The sequence below is a fragment of the Girardinichthys multiradiatus genome, chromosome 19 (genome assembly GCF_021462225.1).
Source record: "Girardinichthys multiradiatus isolate DD_20200921_A chromosome 19, DD_fGirMul_XY1, whole genome shotgun sequence".
Classification (NCBI taxonomy): domain Eukaryota; kingdom Metazoa; phylum Chordata; class Actinopteri; order Cyprinodontiformes; family Goodeidae; genus Girardinichthys; species Girardinichthys multiradiatus.
The window spans coordinates 25,559,364-25,575,783 of NC_061811.1; the positions used below are offsets into that span (position 1 = coordinate 25,559,364).

General features: G+C 39.0%; 1 protein-coding gene across 2 annotated transcripts in view; it reads right to left on the reverse strand.

Annotated features, from left to right (window-relative positions):
- LOC124855639 (protein FAM163A-like) overlaps window positions 1–6,739 on the reverse strand; it is a 24,360-nt gene extending 17,621 nt beyond the window's left edge. Inside the window, exons 1-2 of one of the 2 annotated variants that reach the window (XM_047345634.1) lie at window positions 6,469–6,739; window positions 5,934–5,986 (exon numbers count right to left, since the gene is read on the reverse strand). The gene's annotated coding sequence lies outside the window, so the exon portion shown is untranslated. The remainder of the gene's footprint in view (window positions 1–5,933; window positions 5,987–6,468) is intronic. The other variant, XM_047345633.1, reaches the window with a different exon arrangement.
- Window positions 6,740–16,420: the final 9,681 nt, after the last annotated feature.

Here is a 16,420-nt window from a genome sequence, read left to right on the forward strand (position 1 = left end):
CTGAGGTGCCTTGATACAGCACTCTGGGAACAGCCTATTCGTTCAGAAATTTCTTTCTGTGTCTTACCCTCTTGCTTGAGGGTGTCAATAGTGGCCTTCTGGACAGCAGTCAGGTCGGCAGTCTTACCCATGATTGGAGTTTTGAGTGATGAACCAGGCTGGGAGTTTTAAAGGCCTCAGGAATCTTTTGCAGGTGTTTAGAGTTAACTCGTTGATTCAGATGATTAGGTTCATAGCTCGTTTAGAGACCCTTTTAATGATATGCTAATTTTGTGAGATAGGAATTTTGGGTTTTCATGAGCTGTATGCCAAAATCATCTGTATTAAGACAATAAAAGACCTGAAATATTTCAGTTAGTGTGCAATGAATCTAAAATATAGGAATGTTACATTTTCATCATGACATTATGGAAAATAATTAACTTTATCACAATATGCTAATATTTTGAGAAGGACCTGTAACAGTAATGCTGTCAAGAAATCAATCTCCATCAAACATTATTTCTATTTATTTTGTTGTTGCAGTCCTCCCTCTGCATCAGCACACAAATAAATATAGTGACTTAAAATAATTTTCTTTTACATTTCATATTTCTGCCTTCTTCCAAAAACACACTTCACATTGTTTTGTGAGACGATTAAACCTTTGTTCTGGCTACCACGAAGCCCTCTTGTTTTCGACTGCCACATACCCACATAAATGCAGGGAGAGGTGGAGAGGTGTCACACTCCACTTGCGGACCTATATTTAGCGGCTTTGTCATCTCTCGACAGAGTGAAAAGCAGCAGATGAGAGGCAGCAGAGAAAGTTGTCATAATTTAATTCGTTTTCTCTGTGGAATATGAAACAATCCTAGCAGTAGTCAGCTGCATTCCCAAGACCTAACATGTAGCTTGTGCACACACACACACACACACACACACACACACACACACACACACACACACACACACACACACACACACACACACACACACACATTTCAAACAGTGAGGGGGTAGAAGAAAAAAAAAGAAAGAACATGGCCTCTCTCATAGGTTTTATGTGGGATGTTGATTTGTGTTCTGAATTTAGAAGGTTCTTCTCCCAGATGATCCCTGAATGAGCAATGGAAATTAGAGAAGCTTTGAAATGAAAATGTAATTAGAAAACCTAAAGATGCAAAGGAATATTCTTACATTTAGGTAAAAATTTTGTTTGAACTCCTGCTGAGTAAGGTATGAAGAGATAACACATTAGTTCACTAAATAGCAAAAGTATAATCTCTCTTAGCCTTACGGCGCACACCAAAAGTACAGTAATTACTAGTCGAATATTTGACAGTATGACAGAAAATTAAGAGATAAACAAACTTTTTTAGATCCATTAGTTGTTTTATTACTTACTTCAAAACTCAGAAGTGTACGTACCCTAAACATTTTGAGGAAGCCCAGACAATGATGATGTCATGGCTAATTCACAGCATTTATGTTAACTGGAGGCACATCTGAGGATGTATTTTAAAGCAACAGCTCAAACATGCTTCCTGGACATCATGGAAGATATCAGGATGGGATTCGCGGACCTGTACAAATCGAGTTCATCCTTGAGTACAATTTCCAGATGACCGAAGTATAAACAGCATGGGAATGTCATACTATCGAATCGTTCAGGAAGGAGATGGGTTTTGCATCTCAAATAAACGTGTTTAGGAAGGAAATATGGATCTCACCACAGAAAAAAAAACTTCTGATGATGCTAGCCAAAGCTGGTAAGAGAATGTCATTATTCACAGTGAAACACCAACATGGGCTGAAAGGTCACTCAGAAAAAAAGCCATAATTCCAAAAAAAAGCATCTTGTTCTAGAGGTATTTTTCTACAGGAGGAACTGATGCATTTCACAAAATAGATGGCATCATGAGGAAAGAACATTAGGTGGACAAATTGTAGCAGCATTTCAAAACATCAGCCTGGAAGTTAAGGCTTTGGTGCAAATTGGTCTTCCAGATGGACAATGAACCTTAGCATATTCTTAAGTTAGCTAAAGAGTCTGCCTGGTGTATATTATTCCCGCATTAGCTTCAATCTTAAAGCAGCTTCCATGCTTGACTTCATTTAAGAGGTCTATATGAATCAAACACTTCATTTTATCCCCAAAAATACAATAAAGGCTTTACCAATCACAAACTGTGTTTTAAAGCATCTGTCATAAGCAAAGAATAAAACATTTAAAATTTGACTTAAATATTCTGAATTAAAACTGATCAAAGAAAAGTATTTCCAAATTTTTGTTTCATAAGTCATTACTTTAATTTACTATCATAATGTATGATGTTGTAGAGGCCTGCATACATATGCAGACATGAAATGGTGCAGTAAAATATAAACTGCTACTGACAACAGATGGAGCTCCCACATAAAGTAGAGATGGAATGAAAAAATTGTTGATTTGTGCGACTAATCGGAAAAAATATTAATAATTTAGTACCAAAATAACCATTAGTTGCAGGCCAGTTTGAAGAATCTTGAAGAATTATAAAAATAAATGGTAACAAAATGCTCAAACCTTATGTTTTATTCAGTTATAGAATATTTTCTGGATAATCCTTAGAGCTTCTTTTCCATGCATTTTGCTTTTAAACTCCTAGTAGAGGGGTGTCGAAAGTGATCCGGGGACTAAAGGTTTAGTGATGATTCACACAGCAAGAGGCCAGTGCATTTGCATTATGATCTAATCATGTAGGTGATAATACTAAATAGACATGAAAGTGTTGGAGATGACTCTCTTATGCCTCTTTTCCATTTAGGGTTTCAGCACCACACAGCTTCACTCCACTCAACCTCGCTCTACTCATCATGAAACCTGTTGTGTTTCAATTCAAGGCTGGAGATGTGGCTTGAAGCTCCACCTCCAGCTGTCTACATCATGTGCTGTGCAAAGTAAAATAAACGCTTAACGTTGCACATTATGTGTCCATGATTCTGAACCAGAACCACGGGTTTCGGTTTGACCCACTCCGGTCATTGTGGTCCTTAATATTTTTATAGTCACTCTTGAGTGTTATTAGCTTTTCACTGTTGCGCTGTGCAGTAAAATCCGTGACTTGTCATTCACTCAGCTACCTCGGCGTACACCTTCTCATTTCTCGCCCATGGCCAATCAGTGAACAGCAATCTGTTCACATCCCATTTTGCCCTTACTCAGCCCCAATAAGACCAGCAGCTGAGTAGGTACCAAAAATGCCAGTACCGTGCCAGAAAAGCCAGTAATGGAAACGGTTGCAAAACGGGCTGAGTGGAGTGGAGCCGGCCAAAGTAGAACCCATGGAAAAGTGACATTAGTGACCTTTAAGGAAATAGGTGATCGGAAACCAGAATAAAGACCAATTAGCTTTAAGGTTCAGTCTTTCTTAAGCAGCTGATCGGCAGGAACAAATAAGCATAATCAAGAAGTGATTGAGCATTAATGCAAAGTACCTTCCTGTAGGATGTGTTTTATTTCCAGTCTCTTAAAAACTAGGAAGTCTTTGTATTTAACAGAAGTAAAAACGCTTCATGCTGGAGGGGGCAGAGTGTTCTCCAGCTGTTTAGAGAGTAGAGTAATGAGGAGCTGCCCTTCCGCACATGTTGCTGCACACTGCCAGTCAGCTGGCTGAACAAAGGCTACTACACTTTACCCTGTTACCAGACAAATTTGTCTCTTGGAAAATATGATATGAAAAACACCCAAAAAAGAGCAGAATAACAAAAATGAACAATATTCTGCAAAAAAGGCAATTGAGAAATACAATCAAATTCATCAGGAACATTTGCTTTGGGTGCTGGTTGTTTCAGCTCTTTGCCATTTCAGACTTTTAAAGTTTTGGTTGTTTTCCATCAGAACTCTTCGGGGACAAAAAGGACTCCTCTACCACAAGATGTTTCATACCAACCAATTTCTATGATCTACTGTCAGGAAATTAGGTCAGTTGACTCAAAAAAATAATATCTACCGACTGGAGGTCAGTTAGAGATATTTTAGTGTCATCAGTGATCACAACTCTTAAATTTCAAGAATTTATTTGGCCCAAAAAGAAATCAGAATCACAATCATTGGAAATATGGTGCTACATATGATGTTCAAAAACTAATATGCCAATTTAACATAAGTAAAATATTATGCATTTTTATTAAAGTGTATCCCCATAATTGATTGGAAACACTTAATTATCAAAAGAAATAAATTGATTTCATGATAAACATCTGATTGGAAACACAGATGGAAAGGATGAAAAATACAAGGGAGGATGGATACAAGGACAGAAGGAAGAAAGGGCACATGGAAGGAAAGAAGGACACATGGAGAGATGAAAGAAAGTAAATACAAAAAGGAGGGATGGAACGATACAAGGAAGAAATGGATGAAGAAGGAGGATAGAATGAATGAATGAAGGACACAAGAAATAAAGGAAAGAAAGACACATGAAAGAAAAGGAATTAGGAAAAAAGAAAGAGAAGAAAGAAGGATGCAAGGAAATAAAGAAGGAGGGCAGAACATAAGGTTAGATAGTAGGAAGGAAGGAAGTGAGGATACCAGGAAGGACATAAGGAACAGAGGAGAAAAGAGAGAGCACATGAAGGTTAAAAAAATGTAGAAAGGAATGAAAAGAAGAAAAAAAAACAAGAGAAGAAAGAAGGGACATAAAGAATGAATGGAGGACACAATGAAGGAAGAATAGAAGGAAAGATAGGGAATGAGAGAGGGAGGAAGGAAGGTCACAAGAAAGAAAGTGGAGAAGGAAAGGCACAACATTTGGACAATGTAATAGGGAGTAAAGTCTGAATACAAAATGTTTTTTCTACATTCTGTAGGTACCTGTAGGCATAAAAATTGATTGTTTACATCAATGAAATTGAAAAAAAGTGAAAAACGTGGGTATAAAATGTGACACACATTTAGGAATGGTACAAATTGACCTAGGGCGAATGGCTTTAATCTATCACAGTCAAAATAAGAAGAATTACAAATTATTCATAATTTAAATGTAATAATTAATACGACATAATTGCAGCAATAATGGAAATTTGTTTATTTTCTGTTTTAAAGGACAAAACACTTTTGTTTTAAATTTTCAAGTAAATACTGCAAAACTGTTTCCCTTTGCCTAAACAAATTTTATAAAAGCTGAGTTAGTTCCTTTCAAAAAGAAATGGGGAGATGATTTTACAACCAGTGACAGGTGGGACACAGAGAACATACAGGCGGACTACGAGAGCAAGAGACCTGATATATCCGTTCTTAAATAATAATATGAATATTTTGTTGAGGTGGCCAACTTTTTGCTGGAAATCACAGCGAGCCCCTGCAAAATTTAAAGCCTGCAGGCTTCAATTATTCAAGTATTGTTCCTAGAACAATATTTTTCCATCACTGGGGCAATTTAGCCAGGTAGTACAATGTGAACTTTTTTATGCCTCGTCCGCCGCTGAAAGCACTCATCTCGGTGTGTGAGGAGAGGATCCATCTAGGACAGAGACACCTGCTGCCAGAGAACACGGAGTCGAATCCAGCAGGAATGAGACAGAGGTGCGATGACAACTGAGAGCGTTCATTTTCAAACTCCTTGCTTGGAATTACTCATCCTTTTAATACCAAATTATTGGTAACCGATGCAATTGAGCTTAGTTGTTTGATGTTGACAGAGGTTTTCCTGTCCTTATTACATAAGTTTAGTTTATTATGGGTCATTTTGGTTTAATTTTATGCCTTAAAACAAAGAAAACACCAAAAGCTGAAGCAGCTGTTTAGATCATGGCTGATGGGGTGAAGAAGCACCTTCCCTTACAGCATCAGAAAATAACAAGACAGCAGACAATAACAAAAAACAACATGGATCAATATATCCAGTTTTCACCTTCAACTTTGTGAATGCATTTGAAAGAGATATCATTCATGCACCAACAAATTTTACCTTTTTAAGTCACCATCTGTGGGAAAGCATCCTTGGCTGTTCTCCGAAGGCCCCTGAGAGGGTTGAAAGAAAGAGGGATGAGATCACATTTAACCATGATGTCAAGAGACACCTCTGACCCCAACAGCAAGAGTAGATGAGCCGAAATGAGTCAAGGTGGGGACCAAAAGTCACATACATCGATCTGTCTTCATTAAGATGGGGAGTGCATCCCTTCATTTATCACTTTCATGTCCTTTATCAGCTTTGCATTTAACCGTCCTTCTCTTACACATTTACTATTAGGATATATATATATCTTATTGGATATATAGGATATATATATATATAAATCAAAAATGCATTGCAATAATTTCTCTGACCTATCTACTTGCATCATTATAATTACAGTAAAAGCCACTTTAAATTATAATTTTGCATAATTAATCGCATTTCTAAATAATGTTTGAACAGGCTGCCACAGGTCAGTTACATTGCCCTCATTAAGCCCATTTGAACCTAATTAAGAATGAATTCTAATCAACTTAAAGCTTACCTCTTAGAATGAAGAATATCCTAACAACCTGTTTGAGTGACGGCTTCTTTCAGAACTACCCAAGGTCCGGCTCCGCTCTCATTTACTTCCAGCGATCTCGTCCCCAGCACTGGTCAGTGTAATTGGAGATGCCCGGAGACCGTTTTCCAAACCAGAACCTATGAAGTCATGATCTGCGGCCGGTTAGCCGCGCTTTCCGCACGCTTCTCTCGCATCCAGGTGCCGGTGAGGAGCGCGGGGAGATCTCATGGCAGTTCCCCTGAGCGTGAGGCGCTGAAGACGGGGAGGCGCCAGCAGCAGCAGCAGAAGAAGCAGCAGCAGCCCGGCTGCAGAGCGTCACAACTCGGCATGGAGCAGGGGAGGTTTGGCACCCGCTGCCGACGGTCCCGGAGGGGCGGGATTAACACAATCACCCTGTTTAACGACCTTGTCACTTGTGAGTGATGCCATCACTGCTGAGCAAATACAAAAAGCTGTTTTCAAATGCGGATGTCATTTATTTCAGAATAAAATATTTTCAGATCAATCTGACCCAATGTAAAAATGTAATTCTCCAAATGTTAAATGCAAAAATGTAACCAGATTTAAGTGGAAAGCTGATTTCCCTTGCCACACCCTGAGCATTAAAACAGCCCGACCTGTAGAATCAAGACATCACTTAAATAGAACCTGTATAACAACATGAAGTAGGCTAAATATCTTAAAAAGTGACACATCACACTCCAATCTACACAAATATAAGAAAATGTAAGAAACAAAGTGATTGTCATCTATCAGTATAAAAAAGGGTTACAAGGACCTATTCTTAAGCATTGGGACTCCAGCACAGAGAGAGCCATGATCCACAATTGGAGAAAACACGTAACGGTGGGGACCCTTCCCGCCCTTCAGGATTACTACATGAGTTTATTAACAACTCATTCAGGAGGTCACAAAAGAACCAAGAACAACATCTAAAGCACTGCAGACCTCGGTTACCTCAGTTCAGGTCAGCATTAAAACCAAAAAACATCTTGATGATCCCCAAGACATTGACATTGACAACCACTGACTTTTTCTTTCATGGTCAAAGGAAACATATTGTTGTTTTCTGTCATTTTTGATCAAATTCGTAATTAGAGAAGCAGAGCGTAAAAACTATATTCACAAACACAGGATTCAATAGCTTGCAAAATTTCTCTAGTAGCAACAATTTAAAGTAGTCATCCACTTTCCCATCCTTGAGGATGAAGTTTGAAGTGTTCTTTCCAATGATGCTTCTGTTAATTGAGGTCTATGGCACATGTTCTCACACTTGTCCCTTTATCCTCCCTAAAGCCTTGCAATCAGCTTGAGGTCTGGCCAAATTGTAACATGTGATTCTTTCTTTTTTTCACACATTGTGTTGTGGGATTACTGCTGTACTTTGAACACTGTCCCTTTGTGTTCCCTATTCCCAATTTTCACCCAAGCCTCAGTTGTCTGACAGATGGCTTCAGATTTGACTCTGGAAAACTTATGGTTGGTCAAATGATTCCAATTGGCCAAGCTCATGTGAAAGCAAAATAAATCTCATCAATCATCCCTCTGCCAGTGTGGTTGAAAGTTGGCACTATTCATAATGACCAAATATCTCTATTTTGGTCTTTTCTGCCCAAAGGGCAAAGCCCAGTACTCTGGTAGTTTGTCAAACTTTGCACACTTACGCTGACAAGAGCTTTCTCACTGTAAATAGACTGACTTCAAATTGCTTAGAAACTACCTTATAACCCTACTGAGACTGATGGACAGCCACAAATACGTCTTTAAGGTCATGCTGAATTATTTCCTTATATGGCATTGTCCTCAGACTGTCACAGACAAACTGAAAATGCTTTCTTTTACAGAAGTATCACCTCCTAACACCACTATATTATGTGACATAAAGCAATTTATTCTTGTCTAGTATAGATAGCTAATGTGCCATGAAAAAGTATTTGCCCCTTAGAGATATTTTCTGCTTTTGCTCTGTTGTCACACGTTAATGTCTCATATTATCAAACAAATGTTCATTGCAGACAGCAATAACCTGTTTAAATGTAATGTTCAGATAATGATTTCATTTATTAAGGGAAGAAATCTATCCAAACCAGCCTGGTCCTGTGTGAAAATATAACTGGCCCTTGTTGAATCATACATTAATTCTGATTATCTGCATTTTCTTGGTTCAGTTTCAGCTAGCTACAGCCTTACCTGATTACTGTCTGACCTGTAGAATCAAGAAATCGCTTACATACATCCTGTCTGACAGCATGAAGTAGGATAAGAGATCTCAAAAAGCAACAAATCATACCCCAATCTAAGGCAATGCAAGGAAAAATGAGAAAGGCTGTCTGGAAATGGTCTACAAGGGTGTTTCTAAGGCTTTGGGATTCCAGTGAACCACAGTGACAGCCATTATATTATTAAAATTCTTTCATATTTAATTTTAGATGATGATGGATGTGGATAGCAAGAATCTCCTGTAGCTGTCAGTGTTACAGTGGATCTGAAGAAGCCTATGACTCTGGATACTCTGCTGATGAATTAGTTATGAAGAGGATGCACAGGGAAGCCCTTTATGTGTATCATTTAATAAAACACACTTCTTGGCACAATCATCTCTGGAGGCTCCAGAGTCATTATCAGAACAGAACCAACCACCTGGCTGAAGAGATTGGACTCTCTACAACAGACTTATAGAAGGTCTGCAGCATCTTGCTGCAAACACAGAAGGGTCTAAGCTTGTTGAAGAAGTACAGTCTGCTCTCTCCTTTCTTGTACACAGCTTCACTGTTGCGTTTCCAGTGTGTTCGATTGTTCATGTCCTTTATTTAACCAGGAAAAAGAAGTCATTGAGTTTAAAATCTCTTTTCCAAGAGTGACCTGCCCAGTGATCTATTCAGGTGAACACCTAGATATTTATACTCCACCACCTCCATTTCTTCTCCACTGATGGAAATAGTGTTTGACTCTTTCATGTTTCTCCTGAAATCTACAATGATCTCTTGTGTTTGATTCACATTTAAGATGATTGTTCGCACACCATGCCAAAAAGCAGTCCACCAGCTCTCTGTGGTTAGCTTCTTGTCCATCTCTGATACCCCTGATGATTGCAGAGTGTTGGGGCCATCCATTTTGGTTGCACATTTTGACACGCAGCTCAACAGAAATTAGACTGCTCAACGTTTATGGCAAAGAGTTCACAATGCCCAAGAAGATATTGTGGGGATGAAGAGTCGGTCCAACATCTTTTTTGGAAATGTGTTTTTGCTCAAAGGGTGTGGGGACTGTTATCCCCTTGGTTGTATGACTTAAACATATATTTATCATGTGAAAGGATTATTTATGGATTGCTGGATGAAAACTGGACATTAAACGATCATCGCTGGTGGGCTCTAGTTAACTGTATCAAAGACATGTTATGGAAGACAAGGAATGTTTTAGTCTTTAGAAAATATGAGATACCAGCAAAAACTGTTGTTAAAGGCGTAGTAACTTTGTTAAGTGATTACATGTTGAAAGACTTCGACAGCAAAAATCATGAGGAAAGATGAAGATGGATATGGAAGATACCAGAAATGTATTGGAATAATTGTATATAACCTTGTCCAATGAGAGCTTTCTGTTCTCTATTGTTGTAATCTGTCATCCTTTTTGATTGTATTGAGGTTTTGAAAAGAACAAAAAAAAAAAAAAAGCTCAACAAACGTCACAGCTCTGACGTCACTGGGAGCATAAACCGGCTGAGATGGAGAGTTTCGTGGCCATTTCCCGCGTGTCTCACAGGACAGCGCAACGGAGGCGCATATCTAGAGAGACAAAAGCTTGCAGGTGAACTTTTGCTCCACAATGCCGTTCCCGGAAGAGCTTGAAAGCTGGAAATCTGTCTGATACAAGAAGGTCAGCAGGTTTATTCATGCCGATTGAAGACCACGCCACACCCGGCGCAGGTGAAACCCACATGGGGTTTAATTCCAAGGAGATGAGTTTCCCTCCTTGTGATTCAGTCAACTAACGGTTTTAATTTTCCCTTCCTGGATGGATAAGAAGTTACCGTTCTTTTTTCATGATTTGATCACGGACGCGTGGTCCCCCCTCCCCTCATTTTTCTTCAGACTTGATCCATCCTCAACCTGTGGAGAGAAGAAATCAAAGTCAAAGTAATTTCGTTCTTTTTATATTAAACCGGATAGGTGCATTTAGAGGTCTGGGCAGGATGAGGTAATTAAGGTGATTTAGAATCACCAGTAGTTAATGTAAAGTATTAACTTGTTGCATGCAATACTGATTGAAGTATTTTATGCTGAGCTGTGTTTTGATTTGCTGCGCAAGCGCTGCTGAATTGTGGTTAATGTTTGTCCGGCTGATCCCAAATCAGCCAGGAGTTAGAAGTTGGACTTTTAAAAGTTTTTCATTCAAAGTAACTGCAGTCTGGGCCTCGCCCGACCACTCTTTGTTCCAGTTTTATTGCTGGAGTTTTTCCACTGAGTTCCTGCCTCAGAGTTTATGATTCTTTGTTCAAGATTTGGGGCGATCAGCTGCTAGAGACTAAAGGGGCGTGGCCCCACCGTTTCATCAGCTGATCTCTGCAATCGAGACATCAACAAGACAGGAGGATTTCTTTCCATTTAACCCAAATTACACATTTTGTCCATAAAAGTGCTAGTTTAATCTTCATAGACACTCGATGCGTAAATATTTTTCTTTTATTATTATTGTTAGGTAGTCATTTTTATCCCCTTTGTGTAGAATAGTGCTTGTTAGTTAGGTGAAGTTTTTTGGACCAGAATGATGGTATTTCAGAATTATTTGGCTTCAATAAATCCTCATATATATAATTAAGAGAAGCGTTTGTGTTTATTTCATGCAAGAGTGATTTATCTGTCAAAACAAGGTGGAAATTCCCCCACCTTTGGTGCAGCGGTTGAATAAACAGTGACATTTTGTGGTTTTGGTTAATAATTTATCAATTATTAATGATGAATAGCTAATTGTAATTATTAAAAAGCTTTGAGCCCATGATCACAACACCAGAAGACATCTCTGATTTCTATTCATAAGTAAGGATTTTTGGTTAAGAAATAACTGTTCTTTTTCTCAAATTATGATTTTAAATTATAATTCTTGATAAATATTAATTAATCAATATTCATAATCCTTACAAGAGTCATCCGAGTATTTCTAAAGACAGGCCTCTGACTTGTACTGGAAGTCTGAGTGGTCCAGAGTGAAAAGGAAGAACAAACAAAAACAACAAAAAAGCCTGTCTCACATTTGAAAAAACATCTTCATGATCTTCACTATTTTTGGGAAAATTTTCTGTGGCATTGTGAAAGAAAATAACAGAACTAACATAGCATTTCAGAAAAAGAATATCATACGAACAGTCAAACATGGTGGTGGTAGTGTGATGCTCTGAGGCTGCTTTGCTGCTTCAAGACGAGGCCAACTTGACATAATTGAATAAACCATGAATTCTGCTCTCTGCCAGAAAAGCCTGATGAAAAACGTCTAGGCATTAGATCATGACCTTAAGCTCCAGCACACAATTTCTTCACAGTGATGTAAAAGACTTATTGCAGATGATCTCAAACGCTCGATGGTTCTTCTGAACGCCATTGGTTGCACAACCAGTTAACAGGTTTAGGGGTCAGTTACTTTTTATGTATAGTGAGGGTGGCTTTTCTTTACCGATAATATATGAAATCCTAATTTGGAAAATACATTAAGTGTGAAATCTGTAAGGGGAAATTACCTTCTCATGGCACTGTATATCACTTAGCCTTTAGGCCCTTCTGTAAATCACTGAAGGAGCTTTTTGGCGTCATCAGCTTATTTAATTGATGACTGTCGTTATCTCTGCTGTCTGTTCCAAAGCAATTGGCCCTCTGAGACTTTTATCCTACCTATTATTCCCCCTCCTGCTGGTAGAAGTAGCAGCACCACCAAAATATTTGTGATGTTTAGAACTTCAGTGCAGCTCCTAGGGCTCCTTTCTTTTGATCTATTGAATTTTTAGGAACCATGGTTTGTGCCATTATTCAGTTACTTTCCGTTTCAGATTGATTAACATCCGTATAATAAGGGGTCTGTACCTGCTCCAAGCCTGGAGTCAGGGAGACCACCCCACTCATTAAAACGGAGCACTTTTGCCCCACACTCGGTTGCTAAATTCTCAAATCAGTCAATTCTGAGCTGCTTTTTTAACTTATTTTAATGCTATAATAGGTTATTGGTCTATTCATACAGCAGTTCACTCAGAAATTATCCTGGTATTTCTAAAGGCCAGTCTGCTGCAAAGCTGATGCAGCCAGCCAAAATTTGTCCATTCAGTGTCATGCAAATGTGATATTTTTATAAAAGAGTTTATAAATCCCTTCCGGCCTGGGAAGGCTTCACAATTCAGCAAAGTGCTGCTGAGCAGAGGGATGTCTGACTTTAAGAGACACATACAGTGGATAACTTAATAAAGGAAGTGGAACCCTTTCTTTTCCTTTAATGCAAAAAGCACATAAAGCACCAAGTCTGTATAAAACAACAGGAACCTATGAAAAAACAACAAGAACCTATGAATAGGTATTAAGTTAATTCTCACAGCTTTGATTTGAAACTGGATGAAATGGTGGGGCGTTATTGCTGTTCAGTATGCTGGCCGCTGTTTTTCCAGAGTTCAGTTTTAATTAGATAATTGACTAAAAAGACATTTCATGTTCTGGTGTGGGCTGTTCCTCCATTATCGTTGCATCAATTAAACCAATATAGTAAGCTGCCTAAAGTGTAATGTTTGCAATCAGAGGATGTTGCTGTGAATAAACTTCATGCAGTTGTTCTCATTATATAACCTGTAACAAGAATCCGAATGCAGACAGCTAAATATAATGAATAAAACTATTTCAGGATCTAAAATGTTTTTTCAGATTTAGTCTTATGGTTGTTTTTTTCTCCATGCTTTTCACTTATTACAGTGAGCTGCATCAATGCAACACACTCTTCCGATAAAAACTGTCACGACAAAACTATAACCTCTTTTAGGTGGACAAGATTTTACAGATAAAACTTTTTAAAACTGTTGAAGCCTACCAACTGTTATGACCTGTCTAGGGGTGGCCAGACATGATCCATCCTCGGTCAGACCTCAAGCAGCCACAACACAGTTAGTGCAGTTATACAGTGATTTTATTTACAATGATGTGAATACCAACATGTTAAACACTGAGGAAGGAGCAGAATGATTTCAGGGTGAACTTTAGGCCAAAATAACAAACAAAAGGAAACTATCTCAAATCTTAAATGAACTAACCTTCTTAGAAATAAACCAAATGACATTAACTCACCTCCCTAACTAAAATACACAGGAGAAAACTGGAATAAAAATACAAGGCAGTTCCCCCCTATGAACTCCTCAAAGTATTGGCATCTACTGGACATCTCAGACAAAGACATGGCTGGCTGGGATGAGCAGAGGAATGGATAACACCAGCCTGCAGCAGCGTCACCTTTTGTGCCATCTCCTTCTAGGTAACCAATCCATATGGATCCTTCTTCTGCATCCACGAATCACGAAGAGGCACCGGCACACTCAAATTTACATAATTAGAAAAAGGAAATACAAATACCTTTCAACCGCAGTCATAACACTACCAAGCAGAGAAACTTCCAATTGAGTTTCTGAGGGATTCATAAAGGTAGAGGCATCAGGAAAAGCTCTTGGGGCATTAAAATCTGACAAAGAACTGATGTCTATATTTGAAAAGCATATAGGCATTTTAAACTATAACGAACTATTTTCAGTCAAGTCCTCTGCATAACTAAATAAAACCAAATCATGTGGGATATAATTTGTTTTGCAAAATCGAAAACGTTGATGGTCTGTGCAGGGTCTTGGAAAGGTGTTCTGGGGTGCACCAACAGAGTAGTGTGCTCTCTATTGGTTCCCCACCTGTTTTGGCGGTCCCCTGCTTGGGAGAAGCACCCACACTTCCAACTTGTGCATAAGGCTACCGTGTGGTCGAGGTGAGTTGTGGGTTCTGTGGGCCGCAGTTAAAATGGCAAATATATTTGTCAAGCTGTGAAAGTGAAGCTTAGGCATTATGATTAGGAGAAGGATATGACAGAGGCAGTCACCCTTTGGATTAATGATATGGTTTTGGAATTGTTGTCTGGATGTATTGACATTAGTACCAGTGGGCTAAAAGGGTAGGACATGCTTTGAGGACATGGTCGGGTTGCCATTTCAAAGCTGCAGCTGGTTTGTTTAGAGACCGTAAAATACATTGTGACTTCGGCTTTGCTGAGTCAAGTAATAATAATGTTTCATCTTATCCACAGTACATGAAACCGATGGTAGAGGTGCGAAAGCCTGTCATATTTACCCAAATTCTGTAGAAAGATGGGAAACAGCTTTGTACAATGTGCTACCCATGCTGATAGCATTGTGGTTGGATGGTCAAGGAAGTAGCAGAAAGTTACCAGTATGCCAAGTACCAAGGGTGGTATGAAGGAGGCCTAATGGAGTGCTTTTGTCTTAGGTCAAAATTTAAAACAGGGTAAACACAGAGACAAAAATCACATTACCAGCAATACTTGTAATCCTGGTTAAAAATCCTTAAAATAAAATATAGTAGCACTGCCCCTCTCTATTTAATTCCCTCTAGAGCTCAAACTGCTCATGCAAACAAGGTCCTTCTTGACCATAATAATATAACATAATGAGGAGATTTAGTCTGCATGACTTCCCTTATTTAAGTTTTACCCTGATCGTGTTAATGACTCATCCCTTTAGCAGTTCTCTGCCTCGGTCTGGTTGCAGCTAAGCAGAGCTGGTTTTATAGCAGGGGGCTGATTAAGGCAGCGCCAGTGGGGAACTCTAAGATTACTGCTCAAATTGAATAAAGGAGTCGACACATTACACCAGCTTAGATGATCCACCCCACTGCACTGATTAATTTAAAACCTGGACAACCTTACAAACCTTACACATGGCTCATGGAAACACACAAACACAAATCACACAAATGAGTCGTGTTAACCTTCTCTTTAACACCACCTGTGCCTCCTTCTTGTTCTTTTTCTCTCTGCTGCACGTCACCACTTTCCACCACGGCCTCTCATGACTTGAGTTCATTAGGGCCTTGGCAGGGTTCCTCAGATGAAATTACAAAGACAACAGGAATGACAGTGTAGCAGCGGGAAGCTTACAAGGGGTGAAATCAAGAGCATGTACATGTGTGTGTGTGTCCAGTGAACAAATCTAATCTTCGCTGATTCATGAGCAAGCTTGTCTGCATGCATTTGTAATACACTTCATTTTAGTATGAGGGGACAGAATAGCTTCTGACGGGGAACACAGCTTGAACACAGATCTCTGGGACAAAGTCACAATGGCTCTTTTAGCAGGACTGGTTACTGTGGACAGTGCAGCCCGAGTTCATTTAGGCGCTCAACAACTAGTGACATAGTTGCATACCTCAAAGACCGGATCATGACTCTCTCATCTGGTGTGCTCAGTCACTGCTGTACTTCCGTTGTGTAGGCGTGCCCCAGAGGTACAGCAGCAGAAGCAGCTGCATATTTCAGCTTCCCTAATAAACCAAACCAAGACGACAAAGACAAAAATATCCTGCAGTCATGATTTGTGGAAATGCTGTAATTTCCTTTTGAAATTCATAGCTTATTTCTCACTTGACAACCATTAAAAACTCTGTTCTTTCAAAAGAAATGTTTACATTTACATTTCTGGCTTTTAAAATTATCTCTAGAAAAGGAAGTCATTTGAATAAAATTAGCTACGTTTTATGCATTAAAAGATATCAACAAAAAGCTGTGAGATGTTTCAAGGGTTTGTTGCATGTATAGCCCATTTAACTCGCCCCACCTCACCTCAATGAAATCAAGATCTGGGACTATCCATTTCTTACTTCTTAGCCAGTCCCTTGTGGATTTAATGGTATGA